The following is a 16,688-nucleotide window of genomic DNA, read 5'->3' on the forward strand; positions in this document are numbered from 1 at the left end:
AGAGGCGACACGGTAGATGTCGAGGATTAGTTTTAGGTATAGCAGAACTGTGAAAGTAAAGAGTCCTTCATTTGTTCTATTATTTAGAAACACTGATCGACAAGGGCTGAAGATACATCAGTCGTTCATTTATAAATTTACGCAGCACTGGTAGTAAATTAATCAGCGAGTATCGCAGTAATTTGACTATCAGCTATTTGTTAGTTTCACTAGGTGTTTCGAGAGAACTGTTATATTGAAGATTATTGTTGAAGCGTTTCCTTTCTCGTTGACGCACTTACTTAACTGACAGCAGCATAAATGGAGAAGAATTCAGTCAATTTTTTTGCTTCAGCAACCTCTTCTGTCATTAACAGCGCAGTCCGCCCCTGGTCAGCAGGACGGAATGTCATACCCACCGGCCCGGATTCGATACCCTCCTGAGTCGTAGATTTTCTCCGCTTAATGACTGGCTGTTGTGTTGTCCTTATCATCATCATTTCGTCCCCATCGGCACGCAAGTCGCCGAAGTGGCGTCAACTCGAAAGACCTGCACCAGGCGAACGGTGTACCCGATGGGAGGCCCCAGCCACTCGGCATTTCCATTTTATTAACAGCGTTAGCCTCAACAACGACCCCTCGCAGTGCTTCCGAATATTTGACGAGGGCAGTTATTTGCTGGGATGTTCTGTATGATCAGTATCCCATGTACCCAACACCATCTAAACTGCAGCCAATCTGAAGATGCCTGTATCAGGCGAAACGCGTCATTGGTAAATAAATAAAAACCATATCGCTACTACGAAGATTGTTTCTTCATGGAAAAGAAGATTACAGGGATGTCACACAGCTCGTGATTTCCAATAAATTTCAGAAATTTCATGACGTTCTCTTCAGTAAATGACTGAAAAGTTGTAAAATACTTAATGATAAAGTGGCACGCAAATCTCTTTGCTAATTGGACTGCAATTTGGCCGATACAATGACTGAGTGTTTTCTAGCTAGAAAACTGTAAACAACAGTAAGAGTTTCACTGACAGGAAATACTAACTTTCAGAAGACGCACAGCAACGACCTCTGGCATAAGTGTACTTAAACTATAAATACAAAAATTGGAACCGGGAGAGGTCACCCAGTGCTGAAAGAATTGACTCGCATTCGGGAGGACTATGATTTATATCTCCACCCGGCCATGGACATTTAGACTTTCAGTGTTTCTCTTAAACACTTTCTGGCAAATGCTGCGACGACTATTTAGAGAATGAATGGTCTATTTCCTTCTCTTCCTTTCTATAGTCATAACTTTTTGCTTCATCTCTAATGATCTAGTTCCTTTCTTTCCTGATAATATGTGATACTTTTTAACAGTGAATTTGATGGCAGTTCGGCATGCTTATAAAGCAAAAGCTACTTATGGCTCTCTCAACACCGATTGCAACACATGTCTACACTACATCTCCATTCAGTCGAAAAGCGGCACGAAGCGTGTAACGTTGCACAACGCTGGTCACAGCTGTTCCCGTATAGCCGTGAAATAACAGGACCAACGTCACGCTGTGAGTCACTGGCATAGAGATTGCACATGAGCAAGAAACAGGCTGCCGGTGAGAGAGGGGACGTCAGAGGGCGGGGAAGGGGGGGGGGGAGGGGATTACATTGATCTGCTTGCCGGCAAGTGGCAACAAAAGCTGTTGGACTTACGTTCCGTCGCGACAGATCGCAGTTTAGAGGCTAACACGAGCATAGATCGGTAGTCTGCTAATACGTCTTACAAGGTACGTGGTTCGCTACGCACTCTTTTCTAGCTCATGCAGTCTCTGCCCTGTGTGCTTTGTTCAGTGTCGCAATATTTCAACTACTTGTATTAGTCGACCATAATATTATTTTACCTGGGAGCTAGGGTGCATCTGTTTGCTGATCATGAATTTTTTATCGTGATATTTCACAAGGACATGGCTCCACAAGGACGTGCTGAGCTACTTGATAATATAAGTATAACTGTCTTGAAGCCATTCACAACGAGACGCGTTTAATCAGCATTGAACTTGTCTACTGTAATGTCACGTGGTGTTGCGATAATGGCCACGGGAGGCCAAGTGTAACGATATCGTGGTCGTGTAATCTTGTCGCTCCCCCTAATCTTCTCAACTGGTAATATTTATCTGTATTTCACGTGAAGCGTTTCATACTGTTTGCCCATCATATGGCACGCTTCCAAAATACAGCATCGGATACATGTTGGATGCAGATATGTTAAAATTATGTTTAATAACATTTGGCAGTCATATTGCTTTTGTAGCTTCTTCAGTGGTGCGTATCCCATCATTAAAGAGAAACTATTATTTATCTCCTGTACTGGGTTTAACTGTATTACCGACACGTTTCACCTCATTCTTGTAGTCTTTGGTGTAAATGAGGAGTGAATGTTGCAATTATTCCACAACTACAATTGTTCTGAGACTAGAAGTTAGTTTCTTCGTTGCATCTTTGTGTTAATTCCATATTTTCTTCATTCTTAGTAGAGTGTATTAAGAAATCACTTTCTGTCAACTCTCATTTATGTGTTCAATGTCCGCCAGCTTAGTTGGGTTGGGCCCGGGTTCGATTTCTGGCCGGGTTGGAGATTTTCTTCGCTCGGGGACTGAGTGTTGTGTTGTCTTCATCATCATTTCATACTCATTACCGGCGCGCAAGTCACCCAATGTGGCGTTGAATGAAATAAGACTTGCACTTGGCGGCCGAACTTCTCCGAATAGGAGCCTTCCGGCCAACGATGCCATACCTTCATTTCCATTTTATGTGTTCAATGACTGTTGTGGTTACTGTTATGTACCTGGATGTGTGAAAAATTTTTGCAGTTGACTGTAGCGTCGCTACGTGCAGACAAGTTTCGCGAATTCGTAGATTTGAGTTCACTCTGCAGTCGGTCCTGAATTATTTTTCTATTATTTATCATCTCATAAATGCCAAGTTTCACTGGTTCAGAGGTCATGCTAACCTGCAAATGTCCCGATAACTGAGTAGAGACAATAGAACTACGGTTGACGAAAACAAGTGCATAGCACCACCAATAGGAATGTACCTAATAATGCATTGTGGTGGTCAGACCAAGCATCAGGCTGTGGCCAGTTTTGTAAACATTGCATTTCACAATGTGTGTTGACCTTGCTACAAAGCCTGGCAACGCAGCATAGGAAGCTGTGAATGATTGGGGTGGGGTGTATGGTCGTAATCGTGACAGCCAACGGTAACATGTCGGAGATAAGAGACGCAACACGACACAGTTAGCCTGAATTTGTTTCTAAGAAATACCAAGAACCTAGACGTAAAGAAAATAATTACAATAATAAAATAATTATGTCGATCATTCCTACTGAATGCCATTGAAAATGCCTAAAGCAACAGTAAAACGTTCTGTCCATCTATTTAAACAACTATATATATATATATATATATATATATATATATATATATATATATATATATATATATATATATATATGTACCGAGTGTTGGACATCACCATTCAGTTTGCGTAGGGGTCTGAAGATGACTCTAATTTAAAATCGAAACTGGTCCCATAATTAGTATACACTGATCATGAAGGGATATAAGTGGGCTGCAACCAGTGTACGATACTCGTTGACCATCATCGTGCCTTGCACATGCTCCACTGGCCGTATGTGAATGTTCACCAGAGCATAATGGAGCCGCCGCGAGCTTGTCTCTGTCCTGCAGCATAGGTTTCGAGGAGCTGTTCCCCTGAAAAATGACGGATTCGCGTCCTCTCACCGGCATCGTGGAGAAGGCATTGAGATACATCAGACCATGCAACGCTCTGCCACAGCGCCTAGGTCTAGTGCCGATATGTAGATTTATCTGTTCTTTCGGACATGCGGGTCTCCCGTGGAGCGTGCCAGAGATAAGTTCCTGCAGTCGCACGATTATCTGTGTCCTCGGTGGCTCAGACGGATAGAGCGTCTGTCATGTAAGCCGGAGATCCCGGGTTCGGGTCCCGCTCGCAGCAACCATTTTCAACTGTCCTCATCGGTATTTATCAACGCCTGTAAGCAACTAAAGGCCTGGATTTCGTTGTAATTTCATTCTAGCGCCCGTTTCAGCAATAGTTGCCGATGTCGTTGTGTTAACATTTGCACAGGCAAGGGTCGTCGGCTGCGGAAGCCCATCGATGGGAGTGCACTGTGTGTTCAGACACACTTGCACTCTGCCAGAGTTAGAGTCTGATGTTAGTTCCGCCACAGTCCGCCTCCTGTCCTATTCTGCTAGTCTGCCCAGCCTCCGACGTCCGACATCTGTAATGAGGGGCGGCAGCCCAACTTCACGACGTCAGAACGTCGTTTCACCGTTGTTTTGCCTCATGTTGAAGACACTCACCACAACACTCCTCGAACATTCGACAAGTCCTGCAGTTTCCGAAATGCTCGTGCCGAGCCTCCGAGCCATGACAATCTGCCCTCGGTCAAACTCAGATAAATCGTAAACCTTCCCCCTTCTACACACTGACAGCACGCTCACTGACTCTTCGTACACCGTGCGTGAGCTTGATTAGTAGGGACTGGTCACTAGGACGGTGGTCAGAATGTTCTGACTGACCAGTGTACTTTATAAAAAGCAAGGTTCTTGGTATTCCTTATTTCCGTAAGTTCATGACCAGCCAAACCCCACGTCCACTTCAATGATGGGTCATGTAAATCTTTACTAATCGTCAACGGAATTCTTATTGCAATAATGTTCCTTATTCCTGCATCCCAAAGTTTCATAATGTCTGCCTGACTTTCACATCGTAGGAGATCGTCCTTTGGGGTCTCTATTCATTCACGCACGCTATTCACATTTTCATCGATAAATTCAATGATAGTAATAGTAAACCGTTCTTATGTCCGTGATACCACTTCCAGCTATGATTTCCGATACTTCCAATGTGATGCAACGTCACAACGCTGAAGTGTAGGTAGCTTGTACCGTTTAACGGATGAAAATTAGTTTCAGTTACTGAAAATTCAAGTAATCGTTTTAGTTATTACAGCATTGTAAAAGGAATGAACTCCACGAAGAGGTTCTCTTCCCTCTCTACCTTTCATGATAAATTACGTACACGTGTTTGTACACTGTGTACACCATGCTGATCCAGTCTTCGCACATAAACATTTCGGTTCTGATAGGGTGGTGATAATAGGTGTGAAAGTTACCGAACTATCAGTTTATTAAGTCATGGCTGGAAAGTACTAACACGGCTTCTTTAGAGACGAATGAAGAAACTTGTAGAAGCCGGCCTCGCGGAAGTTCGTTTTGGATTCCTTAGAAATGATGGAACACGCGAGGCAATACTGACCCTACGACTTATCTTAGAAGCTACATAAAGGAAAGGCCAACCAACGTTCGTAGTATTTGTAGACTTAGAAAAAGCTTTTGACAATGTTTACTGGAACACTCTTATTCAAATTCTGACGGTGTAAAATACAGGGAGCAAAAGGCTATTTACAATTTGTACGGGAACCAGGTGGCAGTTTTGAGAGTCGAGGGGCACGAAAGGGAAGGTGTGGTTGAGAAGGGAGTGAGACAGGATTGTAGCCTATCCCCGATGTTATTCAATCTGTATATTCAGCAAGTAGTAAAGAAAACAAAAGAAAATTGTGGAGTAGAAATTAAAATCCATGGAAAATAAATAAGAACTTTGAGATTTGCCGACGACGTTGTAATTCTGTCAGAAACAGCAAAGGACCTGGAAGAGCACATGAACGGAATGTGCAGTATCTTGAAAGGAGGATATAAGATGAACATCAACGAAAGCAAAACGAGAATAATGGAATATAGTTGCATTAAATCAGGTGATGGTGAGATAACTAGATTAGGAAATGTGCTACTTAAAGCAGGAAATGAGTTTTGCTATTTGCAGAGAAAAGTCACTGGTGATGGCCGAAGTAGAAAGGATACAACATGTAGACTCGCTATGGCGAGGAAAGCGTTTCTGAAGAAGAGAAATTTGTTAACTTCGAGTATAGATTTAAGTGTCAGGAAATTTTTTCTGAAAGTATTGTATGGAGTGTAGCCATGTATGGAAGTGAAACATGGACAATAGACAGTGTAGACAACAAGAGAGCAGAAGCTTTCGAAATGTGGTGCTACAGAACAATGCTGAAGATTAGATGGGTAGATCACATAACTAATGAGGAGGTATTGAATAGAATTGGGGAGAAGAGAAATTTGTAGCATAACTTGACTAGAAGAAGGGATCAGTTGGTGGGACATGTTCTGAGGCATCAAGGGATCACTAATTTACTATTGGAGGGAAACGTTCAGGGTAAAAATCGTAGATAAATACACTAAGCAGATTCAGAAGGATGCAGGTTGCAATAGTTGTTGGGAGATGAAGAGGCTCGCACAGAATATAACAGAATGGAGAACTCCATCAAACCAGTTTCTGGACTGAAGACCACAACAACAACAACAACAACAACAACAGGACTATTGACGAGCGGGTATCTTATCCAGATGATTTTTATTTTTATTTTATGACCTATTGTGGCAGCTGACAAACGAAGTTTCTTCGGTTACGTTTTTCCATAATGTGATGATGCCTCACAAGGGCGAGACGCGTAATTGGTATTAATGAGAAACATTTTTTCAATTGAAACTGCCTTTATTGCTTAACTAGACATCCAATGATGGAATGAAACTAGTATTGTACACGAAAAATGCATTATATATTCTTAATTTAAAAACATTATCGAGATAGTGAACGTTACAACTGACAGAATCATACAGCTATGGTAGCAAATTAATTAACCAGTATTTTGTATTTGTCTTAAAGCTGTATTTTGAAACTGAATACGGGGGGATTCGCACCGCAGGAATTGCAAAATTTTTGTGGCTGTTTCGATATTTCTTCCAAGGCGCTGATCCTACGAAGTATCAAGCGAGTATCTTCGCGCCATAACGTATGGTTAAAAGAGACTAAGTGAAGAGATGCTACTGTAATAGACGAAACTTTCGTTATTGTGTATACACGCAATGATACTGTTAATAATTATAAACTTAATTTAATATTACGTTATTATTGGCGAGGAAGAATTAACAGTTATTCATAGTCTAATTCTCAGCACAAATGTCACGGCGACACTCTCTGATGATTCTAAATCTGTACAGGTTACGAGACTTTAGAAGCCGCTAAGATTGAAACAGCGTCGTTAGGCAACAGGAAATATTCTAATATTTAACGGTAAATTGAAAAGAACTGCTTATCACTAACTAGCGATTCTTTGCTTCTGACAAGCATAACATCAATCGAAATTCTGAAGCCCTTTGTGGTCATAATGGCCAGCAGCACTTTTTTATTTTTTATTGTTTGAGAAAATGAATTTAATTTTTAGATCCACTTCAGTCCATTTTGGAGTTATTATATTGAAGATAGACATGTATTTCTCGGTAAATTCTTGTGCTATGGGTATAAAAGTGATATATTAATGCTCTATATTCATTGTCATATTATATACGAAGATTGAAGTGTTACACCAATCAGCAATTTTTGGTTAGCGGAAACACTATGACCGAAAATTCCATTTAATGTACGTATCTATTGAAGGAGTGGCGCAGAAATGATTCTTAGACTGAATACTCGATTACTGCTATTAATGAAAAATGCTTTCTCTCTTTTCAGCCATTCTCCCAGTGTTAGGGGGAGCTTGGTCATCAGCTTCAATACATCTACAGAAATAAGTGGCAGTCCTAGTCAAGTCATGAGGTTTGAGACGCAGAAGATTCCTCCTGAAGCAAATGTGTAAGTTACGGAATAATATGAAGTGTGGAAATAGAAAATGTTCTAAGTGCCATTTTTTCTTTTCAGTGGCGTTTTCAGTGCTATTGTGTCCTCGGTATACTGTTGCATGTCCCACACTTGATCCAGGTGCCAAACCATGGACAAATCCTTTCAAACATGTGTTGGCAGATGGCGCATGGTCTTTGTGCCTAGCTCTTGCTCTGTCTAGAGTTCGAAAACTCAAACGATACAAGAAGTGCTTTTGTTGACTACAGTTCCACACGTAGTGCTTTATTTGCGCGCATGCATTGCTAACAATATAATGTAGTGCTTCAGTTCTGTTGGCTCTTGGAACATATACTTTCTCCCAGCTATTTTGTCGAAATCTGATATTTTTAAGACTGATTTTGTGCACAAAATACAAATTGATTCTTGCAAAGAGAAAAACAGCAACCAGCTACTGTTGGTAACGTTTTTTGATTTACAGAAACAATGCCGATACCGGTTTCGGACCAACAGGCTCATCTTCGGACGGCTGTTCACTTTTGTATTATTTTAGTTATTTTTTACATTAGTATTGGAAGAAAAACGACTGACAGCTAATGTAAACAACTTCAAATGTGGTGCAAACGTCAACAGTAAGCTGAAGATGAATTTATGAGTTCGAAACTCGTAACGCCCCTCTTAGTGTAAATAAACAGCATTGTTAACAATGTCTGGGTGCTGTTTTTCAGCTTTGTATGAATCATCTTAAAAAACTGTCTTACTGACACATAGAACCAGTCAGTTATCTAGTATGGTAATTAGAACCATCTTGATAAAGTAATTTATTTTCTAATTTGCCTCATTATTTTTTGCGATGGTGTAGTGAGCAGCATAATTGTGTGGTTTCACAATTATTTCTCAATTTTTTGGATGCAAATCAGCTATGTACAAAGAGAAATACTTGTGTTTTTCATTCTCCTGACATGTGAGAGATTTGGTATTTGGAACTTTTTAGCTTTCCATTCTTCATGTGGAGAGGAAATTTTGGCAAATCCTTGTTTGTTAGTAGTGAGATACTGAAGTAGGTTTTTAAAGTTAAAAAGAAATAAGAACAAGTAATGCGTGTGTTTGCTATGTACTTATAGTGGGGAGCTTAATACCTGAATGGTTCAAATGGCTCCAAGCACTATGGGACTTACATCTGAGGTCATCAGTCACCTAGACTTAGAACTACTTAAATAATTAACCTAAGAACATCACACACTCCATGCCCGAGGCAGACTTCGAACCTGCGACCGTAGCAGCAGCTCCGTTCCGGACTGAAGCGCCTAGAACCGCTCGGCCACAGCGTCCGGCTACTTAATAACTATGTTTTATCGAACCTATCAATTACTTGTAGTTAAATTTTGATAAACTGTTATGGAGTGTTATTAGGCGGTATGAGCTACATTCATTATCCAGGGTAGCCGATATACAGACAGCTCAAAACTATACCACCTGCACATTTGAGAATTTTTATGGGTTTAGATGAAAGGGGAGTAAGGTCTGAAAGGATAAGCCTCATAAACCACTATAATTAAAACAATAACCAATATAAGAGAATTTCTTTCGAAAATGTACGTCTTTGCACATATGTTATATCAAAATCTGCTTCCGGTTACCGCTGATTACCGTTTTGTGCTACCCTGTGCATTGTAACATCCCTTGATAATTCCTAGTCCAAAGCGTGAGCGGAACGTGCCTCAGGCCTTCCCACCTCCCCCAGGGCGGCCCTCCTGACGTCATCCAGTGTGTGATGGGAGTTGCTATGACGACGCACTGCAAACTTCAGCGGGATCCAAGTGTGGACTTGTTCGTCGTCTTGAAACATGACCCCATCTCCAAAATGTTGACTGTGGGGCTAGCCAGTTTAGTGGGGGTTCCTGCTCTGATACTACACAGGTCTGCATCTAACTTTGACAGCAGTGAGACTTGTCCGACTTCCGTATATGGTCCACAACATGAGTACCCCACCTGCCTGAATGCATTGATACTTTGGCATCTCCAAACTCTTCTACTAAATCTATTTGGTGTCAGGAAAATTCTGCACTCGTCCGCGAAGAGCAGCTTTTTGCATGACTCCAGGTTCCATTTCAAGCGTTCCTTGTTTACCTTCTTTCTTCACCTCGGTGCTGTGTGGTTTCTGCTATTGTTTGTTAGCGGACTCCTAGAGGCTAAATGGACGGTTTGAAGGCGACTGAGTATTACACTGAAGCGCAGAGAAACTGACATAGGCATACGTATTCCAATACAGACAGATGTAAACAGGCAGAACACGGCGCTCCGGTTGGCAACACCTGTATAAGACTACAAGGGTCTGGCGCAGTTGTCAGACCGGTTACTGCTGATATATTGCGAGGTTATCAAGATTTAAATGAGTTTGAACGTGGTGTTATAGTCGGCGCACAAGCGATGGGACACAGCATCTCTCACGTAGCGATGAAGTGAGGAATTTCCCTTACGACCATTTCACGGGTGTACCATGAATATCGGGATCCGGTAAAGCAGCAAATCTCCGACATCGCTGCCTCAGGAAAAAAATACTGCAAGAACGGGACCAACAACAACTGAAGAGAATCGTTCAACGTGACAGAAGTCTAACCCTTCCATAAATTGCTGCAGATTTCAATTCTGGCCCATTAGCAAGTGTCAGCTTGCGGACCATTCAACAAAATATCATCGATATGGGCTTTCAGAGCCGAAGGCCCACTCGTGTACTCTTGATGACTGCACAACACAAAGCTTTACGCCTCGCTTGGCCCCGTCAACACCGACATTGGACTGTTGATGACTGGAAACATGTTACTTGATCGGACGAGTCACGTTTCAAATTATATCGAGCAGATGGACGTGTACGGGTATGGAGACAACCTCCTGAATTCATGGACCCTGCATGTCAGCAAGGGGCTGTTCAAGCTGGTGGAGGCTCTGTAATGGTGTTAGGCGTGTGCAGTTGGAGTGATATGAGATCCCTGATACGTCTAAATACGATTCTGACAGGTGACACGTACATAAGAATCCTGTCTGATCTCCTGAATCCATTCTTGTCCATTGTGCATTCCGAAGGAATTGGGCAATCTAGCAGGACAATGCGACACCCCAGAAGTCCACAATTGCCACAAAATGTCTCCAGGAACACTCTTCTGATTAAAATGTTCAAATGTGTGTGAAATCTTATGAGACTTAACGGCTAAGGTCATCAGTCCCTAAGCTCACACACTACTTAACCTAAACTATCCGAAGGACAAACACACACACCCATGCCCGAGGGAGGACTCGAACCTCCGCCGGGACCAGCCGCACAATCCATGACTGCAGCACCTAGACCACTCGGCTAATCGCGCGCGGCCACACTCATTAACACAGTACACAAGCCACACAGTCACCTTTACGCTTGACGACACAGCAGTATCTGCTCAAATGCACTGAGACAGTGTACCTGTACGTTGTCCCCGGTCGGAGGTTCGAGTCCTCCCTCAGGCATGGGTGTATGTGTTGTCCTTAACGTAAGTTAGTTTTATTTAAATTAAGTCGTGTGCAAGACTAGGGAGCGATAACCTCAGCAGTTTGGTCCCATAGCACCTTACCACGGATTTACCAAATTTACCTGTACGTTGTCCTGTAGTCAGAAGAGTGTTGAGAAAGAGGTTTATAATAAACAAAACATAAACAATGAAAGCCTTGAGGGTTGTGGAAAACTACTTTTTAGCAGATTACATATGTGGACAATAGTCGAGGCACATAAATGAAGTCTGCTAGATTTAAACCTAGAAAAGGAAGATGACTCAAAGAACTTGAATATATTTCTACCAGATCATAAACGAAACCGGATCTTCTATATGTCGTAGGCAGCCGACTGAACGATTTAGGTCACCCTAGAACGCCTTCAAGACCGACACGAAACATCCTGTCTTGCTGAACAAACAGCCAGAATAGCGGGTGTAGCGCAGCAGTAGGACTCGATATCGTTAAAAGGATGGCTTACCGTGTGTACATCAGTTGAATTAATTTCACTGAAATGACATACACGCAATTAATTGGGATGAAATCGATGACATTCTCTGATATGGATGGTATTTGTTAAATCCATTTGAAAATGCTGAATCTGCAATGTACTGAATATTCCGAGGAATGTGCTCAGAAATATTCATTCTTTTGTGTAATGAAAAGAAATGAACATTTATGCTAGACTTTTTTTTCGTGGCTTGTAGTATCATGTAAGCAGCGGGTAAATCCCTACTATTGGGATTTACACCTCTTCAATGAAGCTAGCAAACTGAATGGAAATGAAATGCAATTCACCCATATGGGAGAACCTCTAATTATTTAAACTCAAAATTTTGTAGAAAAATGTAAGTGATATTGACTAACTGGGTCAGATCTGGAGATGTCGGGTAAGCTAAAAGGTGGTCGATCCTAATAAGAAGTAGATTTGGGTTCGAATTCCTACCTCAGGAAAAGTTTTCATTTGTAAATATCGAGACTATTCATTATATTCAATGTTGAGAATTTCTGAACGGTCTCCACCACTATTACTTGATGTCGTTGAAATTAACGGACAGCATTCTCACTTATTCTATCCATTTCGTTTTATTAATATAATTTAAATGAACTTTAAAAACGGCTTACCAGTGTTGAAACAACAAACAAAAGTTCTAACACTAATACCGGGAGTTACTGTCAACTCAAGAACAGATGGCCAGCCAGTTTGGCCGATCGGTTCTAGGCGCTTCAGTCTGGAACCACGCGACCACTACAGTCGCAGGTTCGAATCGTGCCTCGGGCATGGATGTGTGTGATGTCCTTAGGTTAGTTAGGTTTGAGTATTTCTAAGTTGTAGGTGATTGATGACCTCAGATATTAAGTCCCATAGTGCTCACAGCCATTTGAACCAAGAACAGCTGTTTATATTCTTGTACGATTACTTCACAATCATCAGATTGCGTATTTTAGAGAAGTTTATCGGTTTAACATAAGCAAGGAGGAGCTCTCACTGCATTATGATAGAAGCAAAGAAATCGGCAAATGCAGCAGCGTAAGAAGCATATTATACCCGCTGAAACCAACTGTTTGGCAGCGTTTAAAAATTCGGGAACATTTTGAAATAACACGCAGTAGAAGAAAGCTAAGGAGAAAGCAAACTTCAAGAGATTCAGTACGTAATGTAACATGTACCATTATCAGGTATACTAAAATATCCCGGTTTAATGTTTTTCCCCATCAGCCAAGGTATTTAATAACTTCAGGAACTGTATCAGGAAATTGTGGTCCCAGTTCACGGATATGAATACAGATTAAAGCATTTGCTTCCACTTTTTTGGGAAATGTGTTTGCTGCATGGTTCACTTCGTGTGTTTTGTGTGTGTGTGTGTGTGTGTGTGTGTGTGTGTGTGTGTGTGTGTGTGTGTGAGAGAGAGAGAGAGAGAGAGAGAGAGAGAGAGAGAGAGAGAGTTAGAGAGAGAGAGTGAAAGAAAGAGAGAGAGAAACAAACTTTATCCTCCTTGGAGTGATTTCTAATGTTAGATAAGTTGGATTAATCTTATCAGTTAATGCCGAAGTTGGTACTATGAAATACAAAGACTTCTCCTACGAAAGAACAAGTGACCGCGCGTTGGTGCTTAGTAAGTCAACCAGATACGCAAAACCTACATTTAGACGTAATAGACAAATCGGGGAAAACACATCTCTACACACAAATAATGAGAAATAACCATTTTTGCTTTGAATGAAACAGAATTTTTCCTTCTACTTTAGAAAAGTTGCAAAAACACAGATCCGCAACTATCTCACATTTATATACATTGCAGTAAACATCAATAATGAATACTGATTAAAGACAGAAAAGTATGACTGTACTCCAAGAAATTAAATTTAGTGACGTGGATAGCGTCGACTAGCCACAATGGTAAGGAAACGTCTGTCTTTCCGTAATGCTTGTGCAGACGGAATTACCGGGCAAAGGCAACTGGCAACCGAGATCATATTCCCTTACGAAGGATCGGACGTTGGGGCCAAACACTGGCGCGCGCTGTCTGAAGCAGCGTCCAACGGAGTACGAGTGTGGTGAATCTGAAACTATTCCGATTTGGTGCTTACGGTCGTTTTTAAATGACCTAGCATTTCAGAGCAATTGGCTGGTGTTCAGCACAGTGCAAAGAAGGAAGCGCGTTGCGTCTGCACTGATTGTTTTAAAGTCCGCTTTTGGGATAAGGTGTTAGACTGGCTTGCATCAGTGTCGTAGGAGTATGTCGAACAGCTGAGCCCCAAAATCCGGTGCATTTACTGAAGAACTGTAAAGTACACAATTATAATTTAGTAGGCAGGTTAGCGAAATGATCATTATAAATAAATAAATTGCATAGATAAGTTCCATGAAATTAATCATGTTGTTAATCTAGGATGATCATCGTGTAAAACAGTCTTTGTTAATAATCGTTCAAACTTTTATGAACGGCGAGCTTACATTTTTGCGGATTCCAATGCAAAAAAGAAAGTTGGCGTAATTAACGTAAAAAGCCTATTAATGTAAGACGCCATTTAGTCGTTAAACAGCAAAGCAAACGCCCAAAGTGCGACAGCATAGTTTCTCACTGTTAATCAAGACATAAAGCTAAAGTTCATTATCATAAATATTGACTGCGAAAACAACCAAACAAGTCCATAACACGTGAATCTCAATATCAACCATAATAAATTATTTGAGGTTCTCGTACTCCTCAAGTCCCACAAATACGTATGTTTGGGAGCTTAAAATCAATAACCGAAACGACCTTCAAATTGATTAAGCCCTGAAAAAATCCCGAGCTCTGCAATATTTTACTAACAATCGCCACCCGAACACACACTGCTGAAACAGTGACCGCAATTTACAGCTAAAGCAGTTTGTGTATATATTCACCATATTTACACTCACAATTGTTATGAATATTCTGCGAACTATAATTATGGAAACTACACAGTATTATATATATATATATATATATATATATATATATATATATATATATATATTATTAGCAAAATTCGCAAACACGTTTACACCCGATTTTACAATTTTGAAAGAGTTGCTTAAGACATCAAAAAGGCAAATGGCCAGCTTGAAGAATTTTACTCTTGTTGGGTTGATTTGGTAGAAGAGACCAAACAGCGAGGTCATCGGTCTCATTGGACCAGCGAAGGAAGTCGGCCATGCCCATTCAAAGGAACTATCCCGGCATTTGTCTGAAGCAATTTAGGGAAATCACGGAAAATCTAAGTCAGGACGGCCGGACGCGGGATTGAACCGTCGTCCTCCCGAATGCGAGTCCAGTGTGCTAATCACTGCGCCACCTCGCTCGATTTTACTCTTGTATTTTACTGTTCATTTATTATTCGCACTCCCGTAGAGGTTTAATGTAGCTTTCCAATGGCACTGTCACACATAATAGTTTAAAAAATATCCAGCAGTTAACAGTAGGCAGTCATTAAGTGGAATAGTTACATGAGTAAAGGGTGTAACTTCCCAACAGAAAAATAATATGTCTAACAACCTCCCAACAGAAAAGTTCCGAAACCTCCCATCAGTAAAAAAATATAAGTATATAATTCACATTCAGCATAACTTCCCACAGATAAATTCCATAACCTTGGAACAATAAATTGCGACTAATCTCCTAATAAAAAATGTGACTCATAGATAACCTTTCAATAACTGACTGTGTGAATTTAAATTGGTAAATTTTAGACGTCAGCAGTGCTGCATCATGGCCCTGAAAGATCATTCTGAATAAATTGAAAAATCTTTCCTCAATGAAGTCTCCGGATAACGCATATATATCTGCTCCTATATGAAATTTTTCTGGCACAGCCCAGTGCAATGCTGGCCGATAGATTTCTCATGTATATAAAGAACAACTGAATTTTTCTTTACAATAATCGGGATGACCAAGGATTGGAGAAATTAGTAAATTCCTTAAATTGAAATGAATGATCGTCAAAAGTTACTTTTTATGAGAAAGATTATTATTAAGAGATTTCTTTACAACATTTAAATGGGACTTGATATAACAATACTACATATGCGAGAGGCTGCTTTTACCTTATAGTACAACGCTCAGGCTCCGCCATCGCTCCCCACGACCTGCCCAGCCAACTCCACACACACAACTGCTAGCAACAACTTACTGCTACTGACACACAGTTCCTACTGCATACAACACTGCTCTCTGGTCTGAGATTCTCTTATACCTTACATATCGCAGGCAGCGCGTGAGCAATCCATCGAAATTACATCTGCTCGAGTGTGCTAGCAACAAATTCCTTAATCATGGACCTCTTACATAAACTTATTGCTACTGACACACAGTTCCTACTGCATACAACACTGCTATTTGGTCTGAGATTCTCATATACCTTACATATCGCAGGCAGCGCGTGAGCAATCCATCGAAATTACATCTGCTCGAGTGCGCTAGCAACAAATTCCTTAATCATGGACCTCTTACATAACCCTCCACTGGGGGGGGGGGGGGCAAAAATTTGGCAGCGATGGTGAATCAATTGGATTTCCCATGAGCAACAAATTTTTCTATAATTTATTTAGTTAATAAGTCTACAGTCACAGAGTATACACATTATTGATAAGTGCAGAACATATTAAGAAATGAAATAGAGTGCACACGCACTGAGTACAGAACATATCAAGAAATGACAAAATGTATACGCAATGAGTACAGAACGTATTAAGAAATGAAATAGTGTATACACAATGAGTACAAAATATACTAACAAATGATATAAAGTGCACACGCACTGTATAAGTCTTTAGCATTTTTTACAAGAACTGAATACGTTAAGAAATGAAATAAAGTGCACACGCACTGTAAAAATCTTTAGCATATTTAGGACAACTGATCATATTAACAAATGA

The 16,688-nt window shown here is 40.8% G+C and overlaps 1 long non-coding RNA gene across 1 annotated transcript in view; it reads left to right on the top strand.

Annotated features, from left to right (window-relative positions):
- Positions 1-1,699: 1,699 nt before the first annotated feature.
- The window catches only part of LOC124787776, a 28,647-nt gene continuing 13,658 nt past the window's right edge, over positions 1,700-16,688 (top strand). The window contains exons 1-2 of the long non-coding RNA XR_007016009.1: positions 1,700-1,754; positions 7,658-7,777. This is a non-coding gene — a long non-coding RNA (uncharacterized LOC124787776). The remainder of the gene's footprint in view (positions 1,755-7,657; positions 7,778-16,688) is intronic.

The sequence above is a fragment of the Schistocerca piceifrons genome, chromosome 3, assembly GCF_021461385.2.
Source record: "Schistocerca piceifrons isolate TAMUIC-IGC-003096 chromosome 3, iqSchPice1.1, whole genome shotgun sequence".
Taxonomy (NCBI): Eukaryota; Metazoa; Arthropoda; class Insecta; order Orthoptera; family Acrididae; genus Schistocerca; species Schistocerca piceifrons.